Source organism: Ciona robusta, chromosome 10, assembly GCF_009617815.1.
Source record: "Ciona robusta chromosome 10, ASM961781v2".
In the NCBI taxonomy this organism is placed as follows: Eukaryota; Metazoa; Chordata; class Ascidiacea; order Phlebobranchia; family Cionidae; genus Ciona; species Ciona robusta.
This window is the reverse complement of record NC_143244.1, coordinates 2,692,239-2,713,588: the sequence shown is the minus strand read 5'-3', so window position 1 is coordinate 2,713,588 and position 21,350 is coordinate 2,692,239.

Genomic DNA, 21,350 nt, shown 5'->3' with positions numbered 1-21,350 from the left:
TATAATTAAAACATTTTTTTGAATTCCTTTGGAAAACATTAAAAAATTGATTTTTTTTTCGTTTTTTTGCATAAAAATTGTAGTTGTACTGTTTTGAACTTAAAATTTTTTCAAAAATTTTTTGCAAAAAAAAAAAAATTGTTGTAAAAACTAATGTTAAAAATTTTTTTTTAATAAAATTTTAATTTTTTATTGTTTAAAACAAGTAACTGTACAGTTTTAATTAAAACTTTTTTTTGAATTCCTTTGGGAAACATGAAAAAATTGATTTTTTTTTTCGTTTTTTTGCATAAAAATTGTAGTTGTACTGTTTTGAACTTAAAATTTTTTCAAAAATTTTTTGCAAAAAAAAAAAAAATTGTTGTAAAAACTAATGTTAAAAATTTTTTTTAATAAAATTTTAATTTTTTATTGTTTAAAACAAGTAACTGTACAGTTTTAATTAAAACATTTTTTTGAATTTCTTTGGAAAACATTAAAAAATTGATTTTTTTTCGTTTTTTTGCATAAAAATTGTAGTTGTACTGTTTTGAACTTAAAATTTTTTCAAAAATTTTTTTGCAAAAAAAAAAAATTTTTGTAAAAACTAATGTTAAAAATTTTTTTTTAATAAAATTTTATTTTTTTATTGTTTAAAACAAGTAACTGTACAGTTTTAATTAAAACATTTTTTTTGAATTCCTTTGGGAAACATGAAAAAATTGATTTTTTTTCGTTTTTTTGCATAAAAATTGTAGTTGTACTGTTTTGAACTTAAAATTTTATCAAAAATTTTTTGCAAAAAAAAAAAAAATTGTTGTAAAAACTAATGTTAAAAATTTTTTTTTAATAAAATTTTAATTTTTTATTGTTTAAAACAAGTAACTGTACAGTTTTAAACATTAAAAAATTGATTTTTTTCGTTTTTTTGCATAAAAATTGTAGTTGTACTGTTTTGAACTTAAAATTTTTTCAAAAAATTTTTGCAAAAAAAAAAAATTTTTTGTAAAAACTAATGTTAAAAATTTTTTTTTAATAAAATTTTAATTTTTTATTGTTTAAAACAAGTAACTGTACAGTTTTAATTAAAACATTTTTTTGAATTCCTTTGGGAAACATGAAAAAATTGATTTTTTTTTGTTTTTTTGCATAAAAATTGTAGTTGTACTGTTTTGAACTTAAAATTTTTTCAAAAATGTTTTGCAAAAAAAAAAAAATTGTTGTAAAAACTAATGTTAAAAATTTTTTTTTAATAAAATTTTAATTTTTTATTGTTTAAAACAAGTAACTGTACAGTTTTAATTAAAACATTTTTTTGAATTCCTTTGAGAAACATTAAAAAATTGATTTTTTTTCGTTTTTTTGCACAAAAATTGTAGTTGTACTGTTTTGAACTTAAAATTTTTTCAAAAATTTTTTGCAAAAAAAAAAAAAATTGTTGTAAAAACTAATGTTAAAAATTTTTTTTTTAATAAAATTTTAATTTTTTATTGTTTAATACAAGTAACTGTACAGTTTTAATTAAAACATTTTTTTGAATTCCTTTGGGAAACATTAAAAAATTGATTTTTTTCGTTTTTTTGCATAAAAATTGTAGTTGTACTGTTTTGAACTTAAAATTTTTTCAAAAATTTTTTGCAAAAAAAAAAAATTTTTGTAATAACTAATGTTAAAAATTTTTTTTTAATAAAATTTTAATTTTTTATTGTTTAAAACAAGTAACTGTACAGTTTTAATTAAAACATTTTTTTGAATTCCTTTGGGAAACATGAAAAAATTGATTTTTTTTCGTTTTTTTTTCATAAAAATTGCAGTTGTACTGTTTTGAACTTAAAATTTTTTCAAAAATTTTTTGCAAAAAAAAAAAATTTTTTGTAAAAACTAATGTTAAAAATTTTTTTTTTATAAAATTTTAATTTTTTATTGTTTAAAACAAGTAACTGTACAGTTTTAATTAAAACATTTTTTTGAATTCCTTTGGGAAACATGAAAAAATTGATTTTTTTTCGTTTTTTTGCATAAAAATTGTAGTTGTACTGTTTTGAACTTAAAATTTTTTCAAAAATTTTTTGCAAAAAAAAAAAAAATTGTTGTAAAAACTAATGTTAAAAATTTTTTTTAATAAAATTTTAATTTTTTATTTTTTAAAACAAGTAACTGTACAGTTTTAATTAAAACATTTTTTTGAATTCCTTTGGAAAACATTAAAAAATTGATTTTTTTTCGTTTTTTTGCATAAAAATTGTAGTTGTACTGTTTTGAACTTAAAATTTTTTCAAAAATTTTTTGCAAAAAAAAATTTTTTTGTAAAAACTAATGTTAAAAATTTTTTTTTAATAAAATTTTAATTTTTTATTGTTTAAAACAAGTAACTGTACAGTTTTAATTAAAACATTTTTTTTGAATTCCTTTGGGAAACATGAAAAAATTGATTTTTTTTTGTTTTTTTGCATAAAAATTGTAGTTGTACTGTTTTGAACTTAAAATTTTTTCAAAAATGTTTTGCAAAAAAAAAAAAAATTGTTGTAAAAACTAATGTTAAAAATTTTTTTTTAATAAAATTTTAATTTTTTATTGTTTAAAACAAGTAACTGTACAGTTTTAATTAAAACATTTTTTTGAATTCCTTTGGGAAACATTAAAAAATTGATTTTTTTTCGTTTTTTTGCATAAAAATTGTAGTTGTACTGTTTTGAACTTAAAATTTTTTCAAAAATTTTTTGCAAAAAAAAAAAAAATTGTTGTAAAAACTAATGTTAAAAATTTTTTTTAATAAAATTTTAATTTTTTATTGTTTAAAACAAGTAACTGTACAGTTTTAATTAAAACATTTTTTTGAATTCCTTTGGGAAACATTAAAAAATTGATTTTTTTTCGTTTTTTTGCATAAAAATTGTAGTTGTACTGTTTTGAACTTAAAATTTTTTCAAAAATTTTTTGCAAAAAAAATTTTTTGTAATAACTAATGTTAAAAATTTTTTTTTAATAAAATTTTAATTTTTTATTGTTTAAAACAAGTAACTGTACAGTTTTAATTAAAACATTTTTTTGAATTCCTTTGGGAAACATGAAAAAATTGATTTTTTTTTCGTTTTTTTGCATAAAAATTGTAATTGAACTGTTTTGAACTTAAAATTTTTTCAAAAATTTTTTGCAAAAAAAAAAAATTTGTTGTAAAAACTAATGTTAAAATTTTTTTTTTAATAAAATTTTAATTTTTTATTGTTTAAAACAAGTAACTGTGCAGTTTTAATTAAAACATTTTTTTGAATTCCTTTGGGAAACATGTAAAAATTGATTTTTTTTCGTTTTTTTTTCATAAAAATTGTAGTTGTACTGTTTTAAACTTAAAATTTTTTCAAAAATTTTTTGCAAAAAAAAAAAAAATTGTTGTAAAAACTAATGTTAAAAATTTTTTTTTAATAAAATTTTAATTTTTTATTGTTTAAAACAAGTAACTGTACAGTTTTAATTAAAACATTTTTTTGAATTCCTTTGGGAAACATTAAAAAATTGATTTTTTTTTCGTTTTTTTTTTATAAAAATTGTAGTTGTACTGTTTTGAACTTAAAATTTTTTCAAAAATTTTTTGCAAAAAAACAAAATTTTTGTAAAAACTAATGTTAAAAATTTTTTTTTAATAAAATTTTAATTTTTTATTGTTTAAAACAAGTAACTGTACAGTTTTAATTAAAACATTTTTTTGAATTCCTTTGGGAAACATGAAAAAATTGATTTTTTTTCGTTTTTTTGCATAAAAATTGTAGTTGAACTGTTTTGAACTTAAAATTTTTTCAAAAATTTTTTGCAAAAAAAAAAAATTTGTTGTAAAAACTAATGTTAAAAATTTTTTTTAATAAAATTTTAAATTTTTATTGTTTAAAACAAGTAACTGTGCAGTTTTAATTAAAACATTTTTTTGAATTCCTTTGGGAAACATGAAAAAATTGATTTTTTTTCGTTTTTTTTCATAAAAATTGCAGTTGTACTGTTTTGAACTTAAAATTTTTTCAAAAATTTTTTGCAAAAAAAAAAAATTTTTTGTAAAAACTAATGTTAAAAATTTTTTTTTTATAAAATTTTAATTTTTTATTGTTTAAAACAAGTAACTGTACAGTTTTAATTAAAACATTTTTTTGAATTCCTTTGGGAAACATGAAAAAAATGATTTTTTTTCGTTTTTTTGCATAAAAATTGTAGTTGTACTGTTTTGAACTTAAAATTTTTTCAAAAATTTTTGCAAAAAAAAAAAAAAATTGTTGTAAAAACTAATGTTAAAAATTTTTTTTTAATAAAATTTTAATTTTTTATTGTTTAAAACAAGTAACTGTACAGTTATAATTAAAACATTTTTTTGAATTCCTTTGGAAAACATTAAAAAATTGATTTTTTTTTTCGTTTTTTTGCATAAAAATTGTAGTTGTACTGTTTTAAACTTAAAATTTTTTCAAAAATTTTTTGCAAAAAAAAAAAAATTGTTGTAAAAACTAATGTTAAAAATTTTTTTTAATAAAATTTTAATTTTTTATTGTTTAAAACAAGTAACTGTACAGTTATAATTAAAACATTTTTTTGAATTCCTTTGGAAAACATTAAAAAATTGATTTTTTTTTCGTTTTTTTGCATACAAATTGTAGTTGTACTGTTTTGAACTTAAAATTTTTTCAAAAATTAATTTTTTGTAAAAACTAATGTTAAAAAGTTTTTTTTTAATAAAATTTTAATTTTTTATTGTTTAAAACAAGTAACTGTACAGTTTTAATTAAAACATTTTTTTGAATTCCCTTAGGAAACATGAAAAAATTGATTTTTTTTCGTTTTTTTGCATAAAAATTGTAGTTGTACTGTTTTGAACTTAAAATTTTTTCAAAAATTTTTTGCAAAAAAAAAAAAAAATTGTTGTAAAAACTAATGTTAAAAAATTTTTTTTAATAAAATTTTAATTTTTTATTGTTTAAAACAAGTAACTGTACAGTTTTAATTAAAACATTTTTTTGAATTCCTTTGGGAAACATTAAAAAATTGATTTTTTTTCGTTTTTTTGCATAAAAATTGTAGTTGTACTGTTTTGAACTTAAAATTTTTTCAAAAATTTTTTGCAAAAAAAAAAAATTTTTTGTAAAAACTAATGTTAAAATTTTTTTTTAATAAAATTTTAATTTTTTATTGTTTAAAACAAGTAACTGTACAGTTTTAATTAAAACATTTTTTTGAATTCCTTGGGGAACATGAAAAAATTGATTTTTTTTCGTTTTTTTGCATAAAAATTGTAGTTGTACTGTTTTGAACTTAAAATTTTTTCAAAAATTTTTTGCAAAAAAAAAAAAAATTTTTGTAAAAACTAATGTTAAAAATTTTTTTTTAATAAAATTTTAATTTTTTATTGTTTAAAACAAGTAACTGTACAGTTTTAATTAAAACATTTTTTTGAATTCCTTTGGGAAACATGAAAAAATTGATTTTTTTTCGTTTTTTTGCATAAAAATTGTAGTTGTACTGTTTTGAACTTAAAATTTTTTCAAAAATTTTTTGCAAAAAAAAAAATTTTTTGTAAAAACTAATGTTAAAAATTTTTTTTTAATAAAATTTTAATTTTTTATTGTTTAAAACAAGTAACTGTACAGTTTTAATTAAAACATTTTTTTGAATTCCTTTGGGAAACATGAAAAAATTGATTTTTTTTCGTTTTTTTGCATAAAAATTGTAGTTGTACTGTTTTGAACTTAAAATTTTTTCAAAAATTTTTTGCAAAAAAAAAAAAAATTGTTGTAAAAACTAATGTTAAAAATTTTTTTTAATAAAATTTTAATTTTTTATTGTTTAAAACAAGTAACTGTACAGTTTTAATTAAAACATTTTTTTGAATTCCTTTGGGAAACATTAAAAAATTGATTTTTTTTCGTTTTTTGCATAAAAATTGTAGTTGTACTGTTTTGAACTTAAAATTTTTTCAAAAATTTTTTGCAAAAAAAAAAAAATTGTTGTAAAAACTAATGTTAAAAATTTTTTTTTAATAAAATTTTAATTTTTTATTGTTTAAAACAAGTAACTGTACAGTTTTAATTAAAACATTTTTTTGAATTCCTTTGGGAAACATTAAAAAATTGATTTTTTTTCGTTTTTTTGCATAAAAATTGTAGTTGAACTGTTTTGAACTTAAAATTTTTTCAAAAATTTTTTGCAAAAAAAAAAAAATTGTTGTAAAAACTAATGTTAAAAATTTTTTTTTAATAAAATTTTAATTTTTATTGTTTAAAACAAGTAACTGTGCAGTTTTAATTAAAACATTTTTTTGAATTCCTTTGGGAAACATGAAAAAATTGATTTTTTTTCGTTTTTTTGCATAAAAATTGTAGTTGTACTGTTTTGAACTTAAAATTTTTTCAAAAATTTTTTGCAAAAAAAAAAAATTGTTGTAAAAACTAATGTTAAAAATTTTTTTTTAATAAAATTTTAATTTTTTATTGTTTAAAACAAGTAACTGTACAGTTTTAATTAAAACATTTTTTTGAATTCCTTTGGGAAACATGAAAAAATTGATTTTTTTTCGTTTTTTTGCATAAAAATTGTAGTTGAACTGTTTTGAACTTAAAATTTTTTCAAAAATTTTTTGCAAAAAAAAAAAATTTGTTGTAAAAACTAATGTTAAAAATTTTTTTTTAATAAAATTTTAATTTTTATTGTTTAAAACAAGTAACTGTGCAGTTTTAATTAAAACATTTTTTTGAATTCCTTTGGGAAACATGAAAAAATTGATTTTTTTTCGTTTTTTTTCATAAAAATTGCAGTTGTACTGTTTTGAACTTAAAATTTTTTCAAAAATTTTTTGCAAAAAAAAAAAATTTTTTGTAAAAACTAATGTTAAAAATTTTTTTTTAATAAAATTTTAATTTTTTATTGTTTAAAACAAGTAACTGTACAGTTTTAATTAAAACATTTTTTTGAATTCCTTTGGGAAACATGAAAAAATTGATTTTTTTCGTTTTTTTGCATAAAAATTGTAGTTGAACTGTTTTGAACTTAAAATTTTTTCAAAAATTTTTTGCAAAAAAAAAAAATTTGTTGTAAAAACTAATGTTAAAAATTTTTTTTTAATAAAATTTTAATTTTTTATTGTTTAAAACAAGTAACTGTGCAGTTTTAATTAAAACATTTTTTTGAATTCCTTTGGGAAACATGAAAAAATTGATTTTTTTTCGTTTTTTTTCATAAAAATTGCAGTTGTACTGTTTTGAACTTAAAATTTTTTTAAAAATTTTTTGCAAAAAAAAAATTTTTTGTAAAAACTAATGTTAAAAATTTTTGTTTTATAAAATTTTAATTTTTTATTGTTTAAAACAAGTAACTGTACAGTTTTAATTAAAACATTTTTTTGAATTCCTTTGGGAAACATGAAAAAATTGATTTTTTTTCGTTTTTTTGCATAAAAATTGTAGTTGTACTGTTTTGAACTTAAAATTTTTTCAAAAATTTTTTGCAAAAAAAAAAAAAATTGTTGTAAAAACTAATGTTAAAAATTTTTTTTAATAAAATTTTAATTTTTTATTGTTTAAAACAAGTAACTGTACAGTTATAATTAAAACATTTTTTTGAATTCCTTTGGAAAACATTAAAAAATTGATTTGTTTTTCGTTTTTTTGCATAAAAATTGTAGTTGTACTGTTTTGAACTTAAAATTTTTTCAAAAATTTTTTGCAAAAAAAAAAAAATTGTTGTAAAAACTAATGTTAAAAATTTTTTTTTAATAAAATTTTAATTTTTTATTGTTTAAAACAAGTAACTGTACAGTTTTAATTAAAACTTTTTTTTGAATTCCTTTGGGAAACATGAAAAAATTGATTTTTTTTTCGTTTTTTTGCATAAAAATTGTAGTTGTACTGTTTTGAACTTAAAATTTTTTCAAAAATTTTTTGCAAAAAAAAAAAAAATTGTTGTAAAAACTAATGTTAAAAATTTTTTTTAATAAAATTTTAATTTTTTATTGTTTAAAACAAGTAACTGTACAGTTTTAATTAAAACATTTTTTTGAATTTCTTTGGAAAACATTAAAAAATTGATTTTTTTTCGTTTTTTTGCATAAAAATTGTAGTTGTACTGTTTTGAACTTAAAATTTTTTCAAAAATTTTTTGCAAAAAAAAAAATTTTTTGTAAAAACTAATGTTAAAAATTTTTTTTTAATAAAATTTTATTTTTTTATTGTTTAAAACAAGTAACTGTACAGTTTTAATTAAAACATTTTTTTGAATTCCTTTGGGAAACATGAAAAAATTGATTTTTTTTCGTTTTTTTGCATAAAAATTGTAGTTGTACTGTTTTGAACTTAAAATTTTATCAAAAATTTTTTGCAAAAAAAAAAAAAATTGTTGTAAAAACTAATGTTAAAAATTTTTTTTAATAAAATTTTAATTTTTTATTGTTTAAAACAAGTAACTGTACAGTTTTAAACATTAAAAAATTGATTTTTTTCGTTTTTTTGCATAAAAATTGTAGTTGTACTGTTTTGAACTTAAAATTTTTTCAAAATTTTTTTGCAAAAAAAAAAATTTTTTGTAAAAACTTATGTTAAAAATTTTTTTTAATAAAATTTTAATTTTTTATTGTTTAAAACAAGTAACTGTACAGTTTTAATTAAAACATTTTTTTGAATTCCTTTGGGAAACATGAAAAAATTGATTTTTTTTTGTTTTTTTGCATAAAAATTGTAGTTGTACTGTTTTGAACTTAAAATTTTTTCAAAAATGTTTTGCAAAAAAAAAAAAAATTGTTGTAAAAACTAATGTTAAAAATTTTTTTTTAATAAAATTTTAATTTTTTATTGTTTAAAACAAGTAACTGTACAGTTTTAATTAAAACATTTTTTTGAATTCCTTTGAAAAACATTAAAAAATTGATTTTTTTTCGTTTTTTTGCATAAAAATTGTAGTTGTACTGTTTTGAACTTAAAATTTTTTCAAAAATTTTTTGCAAAAAAAAAAAAAATTGTTGTAAAAACTAATGTTAAAAATTTTTTTTAATAAAATTTTAATTTTTTATTGTTTAATACAAGTAACTGTACAGTTTTAATTAAAACATTTTTTTGAATTCCTTTGGGAAACATTAAAAAATTGATTTTTTTTCGTTTTTTTGCATAAAAATTGTAGTTGTACTGTTTTGAACTTAAAATTTTTTCAAAAATTTTTTGCAAAAAAAAAAAATTTTTTGTAATAACTAATGTTAAAAATTTTTTTTTAATAAAATTTTAATTTTTTATTGTTTAAAACAAGTAACTGTACAGTTTTAATTAAAACATTTTTTTGAATTCCTTTGGGAAACATGAAAAAATTGATTTTTTTTCGTTTTTTTGCATAAAAATTGTAATTGAACTGTTTTGAACTTAAAATTTTTTCAAAAATTTTTTGCAAAAAAAAAAAAATTTGTTGTAAAAACTAATGTTAAAAATTTTTTTTAATAAAATTTTAATTTTTTATTGTTTAAAACAAGTAACTGTACAGTTTTAATTAAAACATTTTTTTGAATTCCTTTGGGAAACATTAAAAAATTGATTTTTTTTCGTTTTTTTTTATAAAAATTGTAGTTGTACTGTTTTGAACTTAAAATTTTTTCAAAAATTTTTTGCAAAAAAAAAAAAATTTTTTGTAAAAACTAATGTTAAAAATTTTTTTTTAATAAAATTTTAATTTTTTATTGTTTAAAACAAGTAACTGTACAGTTTTAATTAAAACATTTTTTTGAATTCCTTTGGGAAACATGAAAAAATTGATTTTTTTTTCGTTTTTTTGCATGAAAATTGTAGTTGAACTGTTTTGAACTTAAAATTTTTTCAAAAATTTTTTGCAAAAAAAAAAAATTTGTTGTAAAAACTAATGTTAAAAATTTTTTTTTAATAAAATTTTAATTTTTTATTGTTTAAAACAAGTAACTGTGCAGTTTTAATTAAAACATTTTTTTGAATTCCTTTGGGAAACATGAAAAAATTGATTTTTTTTCGTTTTTTTTCATAAAAATTGCAGTTGTACTGTTTTGAACTTAAAATTTTTTCAAAAATTTTTTGCAAAAAAAAAAAAATTTATGTAAAAACTAATGTTAAAAATTTTTTTTATATAAAATTTTAATTTTTTACTGTTTAAAACAAGTAACTGTACAGTTTTAATTAAAACATTTTTTTGAATTCCTTTGGGAAACATTAAAAAATTGATTTTTTTTCGTTTTTTTGCATAAAAATTGTAGTTGTACTGTTTTGAACTTAAAATTTTTTCAAAAATTTTTTGCAAAAAAAAAAAAATTGTTGTAAAAACTAATGTTAAAAATTTTTTTTTAATAAAATTTTAATTTTTTATTGTTTAAAACAAGTAACTGTACGGTTTTAATTAAAACATTTTTTTGAATTCCTTTGGGAAACATTAAAAAATTGATTTTTTTTCGTTTTTTTGCATAAAAACTGTAGTTGTACTGTTTTGAACTTAAAATTTTTTCAAAAATTTTTTGCAAAAAAAAAAAAAATTGTTGTAAAAACTAATGTTAAAAATTTTTTTTTAATAAAATTTTAATTTTTTATTGTTTAAAACAAGTAACTGTACAGTTTTAATTAAAACATTTTTTTGAATTCCTTTGGGAAACAGTAAAAAATTGATTTTTTTTCGTTTTTTTGCATAAAAATTGTAGTTGAACTGTTTTGAACTTAAAATTTTTTCAAAAATTTTTTGCAAAAAAAAAAAAAATTGTTGTAAAAACTAATGTTAAAAATTTTTTTTTAATAAAATTTTAATTTTTTATTGTTTAAAACAAGTAACTGTGCAGTTTTAATTAAAACATTTTTTTGAATTCCTTTGGGAAACATGAAAAAATTGATTTTTTTTCGTTTTTTTGCATAAAAATTGTAGTTGTACTGTTTTGAACTTAAAATTTTTTCAAAAATTTTTTGCAAAAAAAAAAAAAATTGTTGTAAAAACTAATGTTAAAAATTTTTTTTTAATAAAATTTTAATTTTTTATTGTTTAAAACAAGTAACTGTACAGTTTTAATTAAAACATTTTTTTGAATTCCTTTGGGAAACATGAAAAAATTGATTTTTTTTCGTTTTTTTGCATAAAAATTGTAGTTGAACTGTTTTGAACTTAAAATTTTTTCAAAAATTTTTTGCAAAAAAAAAAAATTTGTTGTAAAAACTAATGTTAAAAATTTTTTTTTAATAAAATTTTAATTTTTTATTGTTTAAAACAAGTAACTGTGCAGTTTTAATTAAAACATTTTTTTGAATTCCTTTGGGAAACATGAAAAAATTGATTTTTTTTCGTTTTTTTTCATAAAAATTGCAGTTGTACTGTTTTGAACTTAAAATTTTTTCAAAAATTTTTTGCAAAAAAAAAAAATTTTTTGTAAAAACTAATGTTAAAAATTTTTTTTTTATAAAATTTTAATTTTTTATTGTTTAAAACAAGTAACTGTACAGTTTTAATTAAAACATTTTTTTGAATTCCTTTGGGAAACATGAAAAAAATGATTTTTTTTCGTTTTTTTGCATAAAAATTGTAGTTGAACTGTTTTGAACTTAAAATTTTTTCAAAAATTTTTTGCAAAAAAAAAAAAATTTGTTGTAAAAACTAATGTTAAAAATTTTTTTTTAATAAAATTTTAATTTTTTATTGTTTAAAACAAGTAACTGTGCAGTTTTAATTAAAACATTTTTTTGAATTCCTTTGGGAAACATGAAAAAATTGATTTTTTTTCGTTTTTTTTCATAAAAATTGCAGTTGTACTGTTTTGAACTTAAAATTTTTTTACAAATTTTTTGCAAAAAAAAAATTTTTTGTAAAAACTAATGTTAAAAATTTTTTTTTATAAAATTTTAATTTTTTATTGTTTAAAACAAGTAACTGTACAGTTTTAATTAAAACATTTTTTTGAATTCCTTTGGGAAACATGAAAAAATTGATTTTTTTTCGTTTTTTTGCATAAAAATTGTAGTTGTACTGTTTTGAACTTAAAATTTTTTCAAAAATTTTTTGCAAAAAAAAAAAAAATTGTTGTAAAAACTAATGTTAAAAATTTTTTTTTAATAAAATTTTAATTTTTTATTGTTTAAAACAAGTAACTGTACAGTTATAATTAAAACATTTTTTTGAATTCCTTTGGAAAACATTAAAAAATTGATTTGTTTTTCGTTTTTTTGCATAAAAATTGTAGTTGTACTGTTTTGAACTTAAAATTTTTTCAAAAATTTTTTGCAAAAAAAAAAAATTGTTGAAAAAACTAATGTTAAAAATTTTTTTTTAATAAAATTTTAATTTTTTATTGTTTAAAACAAGTAACTGTACAGTTTTAATTAAAACTTTTTTTTGAATTCCTTTGGGAAACATGAAAAAATTGATTTTTTTTTCGTTTTTTTGCATAAAAATTGTAGTTGTACTGTTTTGAACTTAAAATTTTTTCAAAAATTTTTTGCAAAAAAAAAAAAATTGTTGTAAAAACTAATGTTAAAAATTTTTTTTAATAAAATTTTAATTTTTTATTGTTTAAAACAAGTAACTGTACAGTTTTAATTAAAACATTTTTTTGAATTTCTTTGGAAAACATTAAAAAATTGATTTTTTTTCGTTTTTTTGCATAAAAATTGTAGTTGTACTGTTTTAAACTTAAAATTTTTTCAAAAATTTTTTGCAAAAAAAAAATTTTTTTGTAAAAACTAATGTTAAAAATTTTTTTTTAATAAAATTTTATTTTTTTATTGTTTAAAACAAGTAACTGTACAGTTTTAATTAAAACATTTTTTTGAATTCCTTTGGGAAACATGAAAAAATTGATTTTTTTTCGTTTTTTTGCATAAAAATTGTAGTTGTACTGTTTTGAACTTAAAATTTTTTCAAAATTTTTTTGCAAAAAAAAAAAAAATTGTTGTAAAAACTAATGTTAAAAATTTTTTTTTAATAAAATTTTAATTTTTTATTGTTTAAAACAAGTAACTGTACATTTTTAAACATTAAAAAATTGATTTTTTTCGTTTTTTTGCATAAAAATTGTAGTTGTACTGTTTTGAACTTAAAATTTTTTCAAAAATTTTTTGCAAAAAAAAAAAATTTTTTGTAAAAACTAATGTTAAAAATTTTTTTTTAATAAAATTTTAATTTTTTATTGTTTAAAACAAGTAACTGTACAGTTTTAATTAAAACATTTTTTTGAATTCCTTTGGGAAACATGAAAAAATTGATTTTTTTTTGTTTTTTTGCATAAAAATTGTAGTTGTACTGTTTTGAACTTAAAATTTTTTCAAAAATGTTTTGCAAAAAAAAAAAAATTGTTGTAAAAACTAATGTTAAAAATTTTTTTTTAATAAAATTTTAATTTTTTATTGTTTAAAACAAGTAACTGTACAGTTTTAATTAAAACATTTTTTTGAATTCCTTTGAGAAACATTAAAAAATTGATTTTTTTTCGTTTTTTTGCATAAAAATTGTAGTTGTACTGTTTTGAACTTAAAATTTTTTCAAAAATTTTTTGCAAAAAAAAAAAAAATTGTTGTAAAAACTAATGTTAAAAATTTTTTTTTAATAAAATTTTAATTTTTTATTGTTTAATACAAGTAACTGTACAGTTTTAATTAAAACATTTTTTTGAATTCCTTTGGGAAACATTAAAAAATTGATTTTTTTTCGTTTTTTTGCATAAAAATTGTAGTTGTACTGTTTTGAACTTAAAATTTTTTCAAAAATTTTTTGCAAAAAAAAAAAAATTTGTTGTAAAAACTAATGTTAAAAATTTTTTTTTAATAAAATTTTAATTTTTTATTGTTTAAAACAAGTAACTGTACAGTTTTAATTAAAACATTTTTTTGAATTCCTTTGGGAAACATTAAAAAATTGATTTTTTTTCGTTTTTTTTTTATAAAAATTGTAGTTGTACTGTTTTGAACTTAAAATTTTTTCAAAAATTTTTTGCAAAAAAAAAAAAATTTTTTGTAAAAACTAATGTTAAAAATTTTTTTTTAATAAAATTTTAATTTTTTATTGTTTAAAACAAGTAACTGTACAGTTTTAATTAAAACATTTTTTTGAATTCCTTTGGGAAACATGAAAAAATTGATTTTTTTTTCGTTTTTTTGCATAAAAATTGTAGTTGAACTGTTTTGAACTTAAAATTTTTTCAAAAATTTTTTGCAAAAAAAAAAAAATTTGTTGTAAAAACTAATGTTAAAAATTTTTTTTTAATAAAATTTTAATTTTTTATTGTTTAAAACAAGTAACTGTGCAGTTTTAATTAAAACATTTTTTTGAATTCCTTTGGAAAACATGAAAAAATTGATTTTTTTTCGTTTTTTTTTCATAAAAATTGCAGTTGTACTGTTTTGAACTTAAAATTTTTTCAAAAATTTTTTGCAAAAAAAAAAAATTTTATGTAAAAACTAATGTTAAAAATTTTTTTTTTATAAAATTTTAATTTTTTACTGTTTAAAACAAGTAACTGTACAGTTTTAATTAAAACATTTTTTTGAATTCCTTTGGGAAACATGAAAAAATTGATTTTTTTTCGTTTTTTTGCATAAAAATTGTAGTTGTACTGTTTTGAACTTAAAATTTTTTCAAAAATTTTTTGCAAAAAAAAAAAAATTGTTGTAAAAACTAATGTTAAAAATTTTTTTTAATAAAATTTTAATTTTTTATTGTTTGAAACAAGTAACTGTACAGTTATAATTAAAACATTTTTTTGAATTCCTTTGGAAAACATTAAAAAATTGATTTTTTTTCGTTTTTTTGCATAAAAATTGTAGTTGTACTGTTTTGAACTTAAAACAAGTAACTGTACAGTTTTAATTAAAACATTTTTTTGAATTCCTTTGGAAAACATGAAAAAATTGATTTTTTTTCGTTTTTTTGCATAAAAATTGTAGTTGTACTGTTTTAAACTTAAAATTTTTTCAAAAATTTTTTGCAAAAAAAAAATTGTTGTAAAAACTAATGTTAAAAATTTTTTTTTAATAAAATTTTAATTTTTTATTGTTTAAAACAAGTAACTGTACAGTTTTAATTAAAACATTTTTTTGAATTCCTTTGGAAAACATGAAAAAATTTATTTTTTTTCGTTTTTTTGCATAAAAATTGTAGTTGTACTGTTTTGAACTTAAAACTTTTTCAAAAATTTTTTGAAAAAAAAAAAAATTGTTGTAAAAACTAATGTTAAAAATTTTTTTTAATAATATAATAGTTTTTTATTGTTTAAAACAAGTCACTGTACAATTTTAATCAAAACATTTTTTTGAATTCCTTTGGGAAACATGAAAAATGGAATTTTTTTTGTTTTTTTTGCATAAAAATTGTAGTTGTACTGTTTTAAACTTAAAATTTTTTCAAAAATTTAAAAAAAAAAAAAAATTGTTGTAAAGACTAATGTTAAAAATTTTTTTTTAATAAAATTTTAATTTTTTATTGTTTAAAACAAGTAACTGTACAGTTTTAATTAAAATATTTTTTTGAATTCCTTTAGGAAACATGAAAAAATTGATTTTTTTTTTGTTTTTTTGCATAAAAATTGTAGTTGTACTGTTTTGAACTTAAAGTTTTTTCAAAAATTTTTTGCAAAAAAAAAAATTGTTGTAAAAACTAATTTAAAAAATTTTTTTTTAATAAAATTTTATTTTTTTATTGTTTAAAACAAGTAACTGTGCAGTTTTAATTAAAACATTTTTTTGAATTCCTTTGGGAAATTTGAAAAAAAAATGATTTTTTTTGTTTTTTTTTTTGCATAAATAGTATAGTTGTACTATTTTGAACTTAAACTTTTTTAAAAATTGTTTGCCAAAAAAAAATTGTTTTAAAAATTAATGTAAAAAAAAAATTTTTTAATAAAATTTTAATTTTTTATTGCTTAACACAAGTAACTGTACAGTTTTAATTAAAACATTTTTTTGAATTCCTTTGAGAAAAATAAAAAAATTGATTTTTTTTGTTTTTTTGCATAAAAATTGTAGTTGTACTGTTTTGTACTTAAAATTTTTTCAAAAATTTTTTGCAAAAAAAAAAAATGTTGTAAAAACTAATGTTAAAAATTTTTTTTTAATAAAATTTCAATTTTTTATTGTTTAAAACAAGTAACTGTACAGTTTTAATTAAAACATTTTTTTGAATTCCTTTGGGAAATTTGAAAAAAAAATGATTTTTTTTGTTTTTTTTTTTGCATAAATAGTATAGTTGTACTATTTTGAACTTAAACTTTTTTAAAAATTGTTTGCCAAAAAAAAATTGTTGTAAAAATTAATGTAAAAAAAAAAATTTTAATAAAATTTTAATTTTTTATTGCTTAACACAAGTAACTGTACAGTTTTAATTAAAACATTTTTTTGAATTCCTTTGAGAAACATAAAAAAAATGATTTTTTTTGTTTTTTTGCATAAAAATTGTAGTTGTACTGTTTTGAACTTAAATTTTTTTCAAAAATGTTTTGCAAAAAAAAAAAATTGTTGTAAAAACTAATGGTAAAAATTTTTTTTTAATAAAATTTTAATTTTTTATTGTTTAAAACAAGTAAATGTACAGTTTTAATTAAAACATTTTTTTGAATTCATTTGGGAAACATGAAAAAAATGATTTTTTTTCGTTTTTTTGCATAAAAATTGTAGTTGTACTGTTTTAAACTTAAAATTTTTTCAAAATTTTTTTGCAAAAAAAAAAAAAAAATGTTGTAAAAACTAATGTTAAAAATTTTTTTAATAAAATTTTAATTTTTTATTGTTTAAAACAAGTAACTGTACAGTTTTAATTAAAACATTTTTTTGAATTCCTTTGGGAAACATGAAAAAATTGTTTTTTTTTGTTTTTTTGCATAAAAATTGTAGTTGTACTGTTTTGAACTTAAAATTTGTTCAAAAATTTTTGGCAAAAAAAAAAAAAATTTGTTGTAAAAACTAATGTTAAAAATTTTTTTTTAATAAAATTTTAATTTTTTATCGTTTAAAACAAGTAACTGTACAGTTTTAATTAAAACATTTTTTTGAATACCTTTGGGAAACATGAAAAAAAAATGATTTTTTTTGTTTTTTTTTTTTGCATAAATAGTATAGTTGTACTATTTTGAACTTAAACTTTTTTAAAAATTGTTTGCCAAAAAAAAATTGTTGTAAAAATTAATGTAAAAAAAAGTTTTTTAATAAAATTTTAATTTTTTATTGCTTAACACAAGTAACTGTACAGTTTTAATTAAAACATTTTTTTGAATTCCTTTGAGAAACATAAAAAAAATGATTTTTTTTGTTTTTTTGCATAAAAATTGTAGTTGTACTGTTTTGAACTTAAATTTTTTTTAAAAATGTTTTGCAAAAAAAAAAAAATTGTTGTAAAAACTAATGGTAAAAATTTTTTTTTAATAAAATTTTAATTTTTTATTGTTTAAAACAAGTAAATGTACAGTTTTAATTAAAACATTTTTTTGAATTCATTTGGGAAACATGAAAAAAATGATTTTTTTTCGTTTTTTTGCATAAAAATTGTAGTTGTACTGTTTTAAACTTAAAATTTTTTCAAAATTTTTTTGCAAAAAAAAAAAAAAATGTTGTAAAAACTAATGTTAAAAATTTTTTTAATAAAATTTTAATTTTTTATTGTTTAAAACAAGTAACTGTACAGTTTTAATTAAAACATTTTTTTGAATTCCTTTGGGAAACATGAAAAAATTGTTTTTTTTTGTTTTTTTGCATAAAAATTGTAGTTGTACTGTTTTGAACTTAAAATTTGTTCAAAAATTTTTGGCAAAAAAAAAAAAAATTTGTTGTAAAAACTAATGTTAAAAATTTTTTTTTAATAAAATTTTAATTTTTTATCGTTTAAAACAAGTAACTGTACAGTTTTAATTAAAACATTTTTTTGAATACCTTTGGGAAACATGAAAAAATTGTTTTTTTTTGTTTTTTTGCATAAAAATTGTAGTTGTACTGTTTTGAACTTAAAATTTGTTCAAAAATTTTTTGCAAAAAAAAAAAAATTTGTTGTAAAAACTAATGTTAAAAATTTTTTTTTAATAAAATTTTAGTTTTTTTATTGTTTAAAACAAGTAACTGTATAGTTTTAATTAAAACATTTTTTTGAATTCCTTTGGGAAACATGAAAAAATTGATTTTTTTTCGTGTTTTTGCATAACAATTGTAGTTGTACTGTTTTAAACTTAAAATTTTTTCAAAATTTTTTTGCAAAAAAAAAAACATTTGTTGTAAAAACTAATGTTAAAAATTTTTTTTTAATAAAATTTTAATTTTTTATTGTTTAAAACAAGTAACTGTACAGTTTTAATTAAAATATTTTTTGAATTCCTTTAGGAAACATGAAAAAATTGATTTTTTTGCATAAAAATTGTAGTTGTACTGTTTTAAACTTAAAATTTTTTCAAAAATTTTTTGGCAAAAAAAAAAAATTGTTGTAAAAACTAATGTTAAAAATTTTTTTTTAATAAAATTTTAATTTTTTATTGTTTAAAACAAGTAACTGTACAGTTTTAATTAAAACATTTTTTTGAATTCCTTTGGGAAATTTGAAAAAAAATGATTTTTTTTTGTTTTTTTTTTGCATAAATAGTATAATTGTACTATTTTGAACTTGAAATTTTTTAAAAGTTGTTTGCAAAAAAAAATTGTTGTAAAAATTAATGTAAAAAAAAATTTTTTTAATAAAATTTTAATTTTTTATTGCTTAACACAAGTAACTGTACAGTTTTAATTAAAACATTTTTTTGAATTCCTTTGAGAAACATAAAAAAATGATTTTTTTTCGTTTTTTTGCATAAAAATTGTAGTTGTACTGTTTTGAACTTAAATTTTTTTCAAAATTTTTTTGCAAAAAAAAAAAAATTGTTGTAAAAACTAATGTTAAAAATTTTTTTTTAATAAAATTTTAATTTTTTATTGTTTAAAACAAGTAACTGTACAGTTTTAATTAAAACATTTTTTTGAATCCCTTTGGGAAATTTGAAAAAAAATGATTTTTTTGGTTTTTTTTGCATAAATAGTATAGTTGTACTATTTTGAACTTAAAATTTTTTAAAAATTGTTTGCAAAAAAAAATTGTTGCAAAAATTAATGTAAAAAAAAATTTTTTTAATAAAATTTTAATTTTTTATTGCTTAACACAAGTAACTGTACAGTTTTAATTAAAACATTTTTTTGAATTCCTTTGAGAAACATAAATAAATTAATTTTTTTTGTTTTTTTGCATAAAAAATGTACTTCTACTGTTTTGAACATAAGTTTTTTTAAAATTTTTTTGCAAAAAAAAATTTCGTTGTAAAAACTAATGTTAAAAGTTTTTTTTTATTAAAATATTAGTTTTTTATTGCTTAGAACAAATACCTGTACAGTTTTAATTAAAACAATTTTTTGAATTCTTTTGGGAAACATGAAAAAAATGATTTTTTCTATTTTTTGCATAATAAATGTAGTTGTACTGTTTTAAATCTAAATTTAAAAAAAAAATTTTGCAAAAAAAAAAGTTGTTGTAAAAAGTAATGTTAAAAATTTTTTTCAATAAAATTTTAATTTTTTATTGCTTAAAACAAATAACTGTTCAGTTTTATTTAAACCATTTTTTTGATTTCCTTTGGGAAACATGATAAAATTATTTATTTTTTTTTTTTTTGCATAAAAAATGTAGTTGTACTGTTTTAAACTTAAATTTTTTTTTAATTTTTTTTGCAAAAAAAAAATTGTTGTAAAAAGTAATGTTAAAAAATTTTCTTTAATAAAATTTTAATTTTTTATTGCTTAAAACAAGTAACTGAACAGTTTTAATTAAAACATTTTTTTTAATTCCTTTGGGCAACATGATAAAATTGATTTTTTTTTGTTTTTTTGCATAAAAATTGTAGTTGTACTGTTTTAAACCTAAAATTTGTTAAAAATTTTTTGAAAAAAAAAATTGTTGTAAAAACTAATGTTAAAAAAATTTTTTTAATAAAATTTTAATTTTTTATTGCTTAAAACAAATAACTGTACAGTTTTAATTAAATCATTTTTTGAATTCCTTTGGGAAATATTAAAAAAAAATTTTTTTTTGTTTTTTTGCATAAAAAATGTAGTTGTACTGTTTTGAAGTTAAAATTATTTTAAAATTTTTTTGCCAAAAAAAAAAATTGTTGTAAAAATACTGTTAAAAATTTTTTTTTTGATAAAAATTTAATTTTTTATTGCTTAAAACAAATAACTGTACAGTTTTAATTAAAACATTTTTAGGAATTCCTTTGAGAAACATGAAAAAAATGATTTTTTTTTGTTTGCATAAAAAATGTAGTTGTACTGTTTTAAACTTAAATTTTTTTTTTAATTTTTTTGCAAAAAAAAATTGTTGTAAAAACTAATGTTAAAATTTTTTTATAAAATTTTAATTTGGGAAACATGAAAAAATTATTTTTTTTGTTTTTTTGCATAAAAAATGTAGTTGTGAAGCGGTTGATACTTTATTGGTAGCGGTGAAGTTTATAAGGACGAATAGCACGAGACACACGGTATTTATAGCGGGAAAAACGATAAGAAAAAGGCACTCGAGCACGCTTCGGCGCACACACACGTGGCGGGTCGCGACACACTCCCCCCCAGAAGCGCACAATCACCCGGCTTAGTAATGCCGTGGTGGGTTGACGTTACGTTTCGGCCTTCCCCGGGCCTTCGGTAGTGCGACCGGAACTGGCAGTGACATGTCAACGTGCGCCGGCTTGAGACGGTCAATAGAAATCGTTTTCTTGCTCTCGCCAACCTGGAGTTGAAACGTCTTCGTCGCGCGTTGATGAACCTTGTAGGGGCCATCGTACGGTTTTGTCAACGGTGGGCGGTGAGCGTCGCGGCGAACAAAGACATAGTCGCTGTTTTCAGGGCACTCGGAACCGACACCTGTATATTGCTGTGCCTCGACATCGGCTTGGGTAGAAGCTGGCTACTGTTTTAAACCAATAGTTACCGCGATCGATTAGTTTAGTCAATAGTCGAGTATGTCCGGCGCCGTGGTATAGTGGTTAGCGCGCCTGCCTGTAACCCAGAGGTAATGGATTCAATGATCGACGCTGCTACCATTGTGGGCGTATGTGTCCTTGGGCAAGACACGTAACAGCAATTGCTCCAACCCAGTGGTCAGTAACGGGTTGTCTAAATTATCAGCCATACATGAAAAAATTCAAAAAAATAATAATCACCCACAAGTCACATACACGGTAACTCATAAGCTGGCACGAGGTGTTAAACCTGTGTGATAACGACTGTCGTTTTCCCGCCAGGTGAGGATAAAGTAAGTTACATTCATTTATTCATTCATTCATGCCATCCCAGGACATTATTTACCTTATATCGCCCCGAATTTGCCAAAATCAACGACGAAAACGAATATCGCGAACAGTTGACAAATATTCTGTT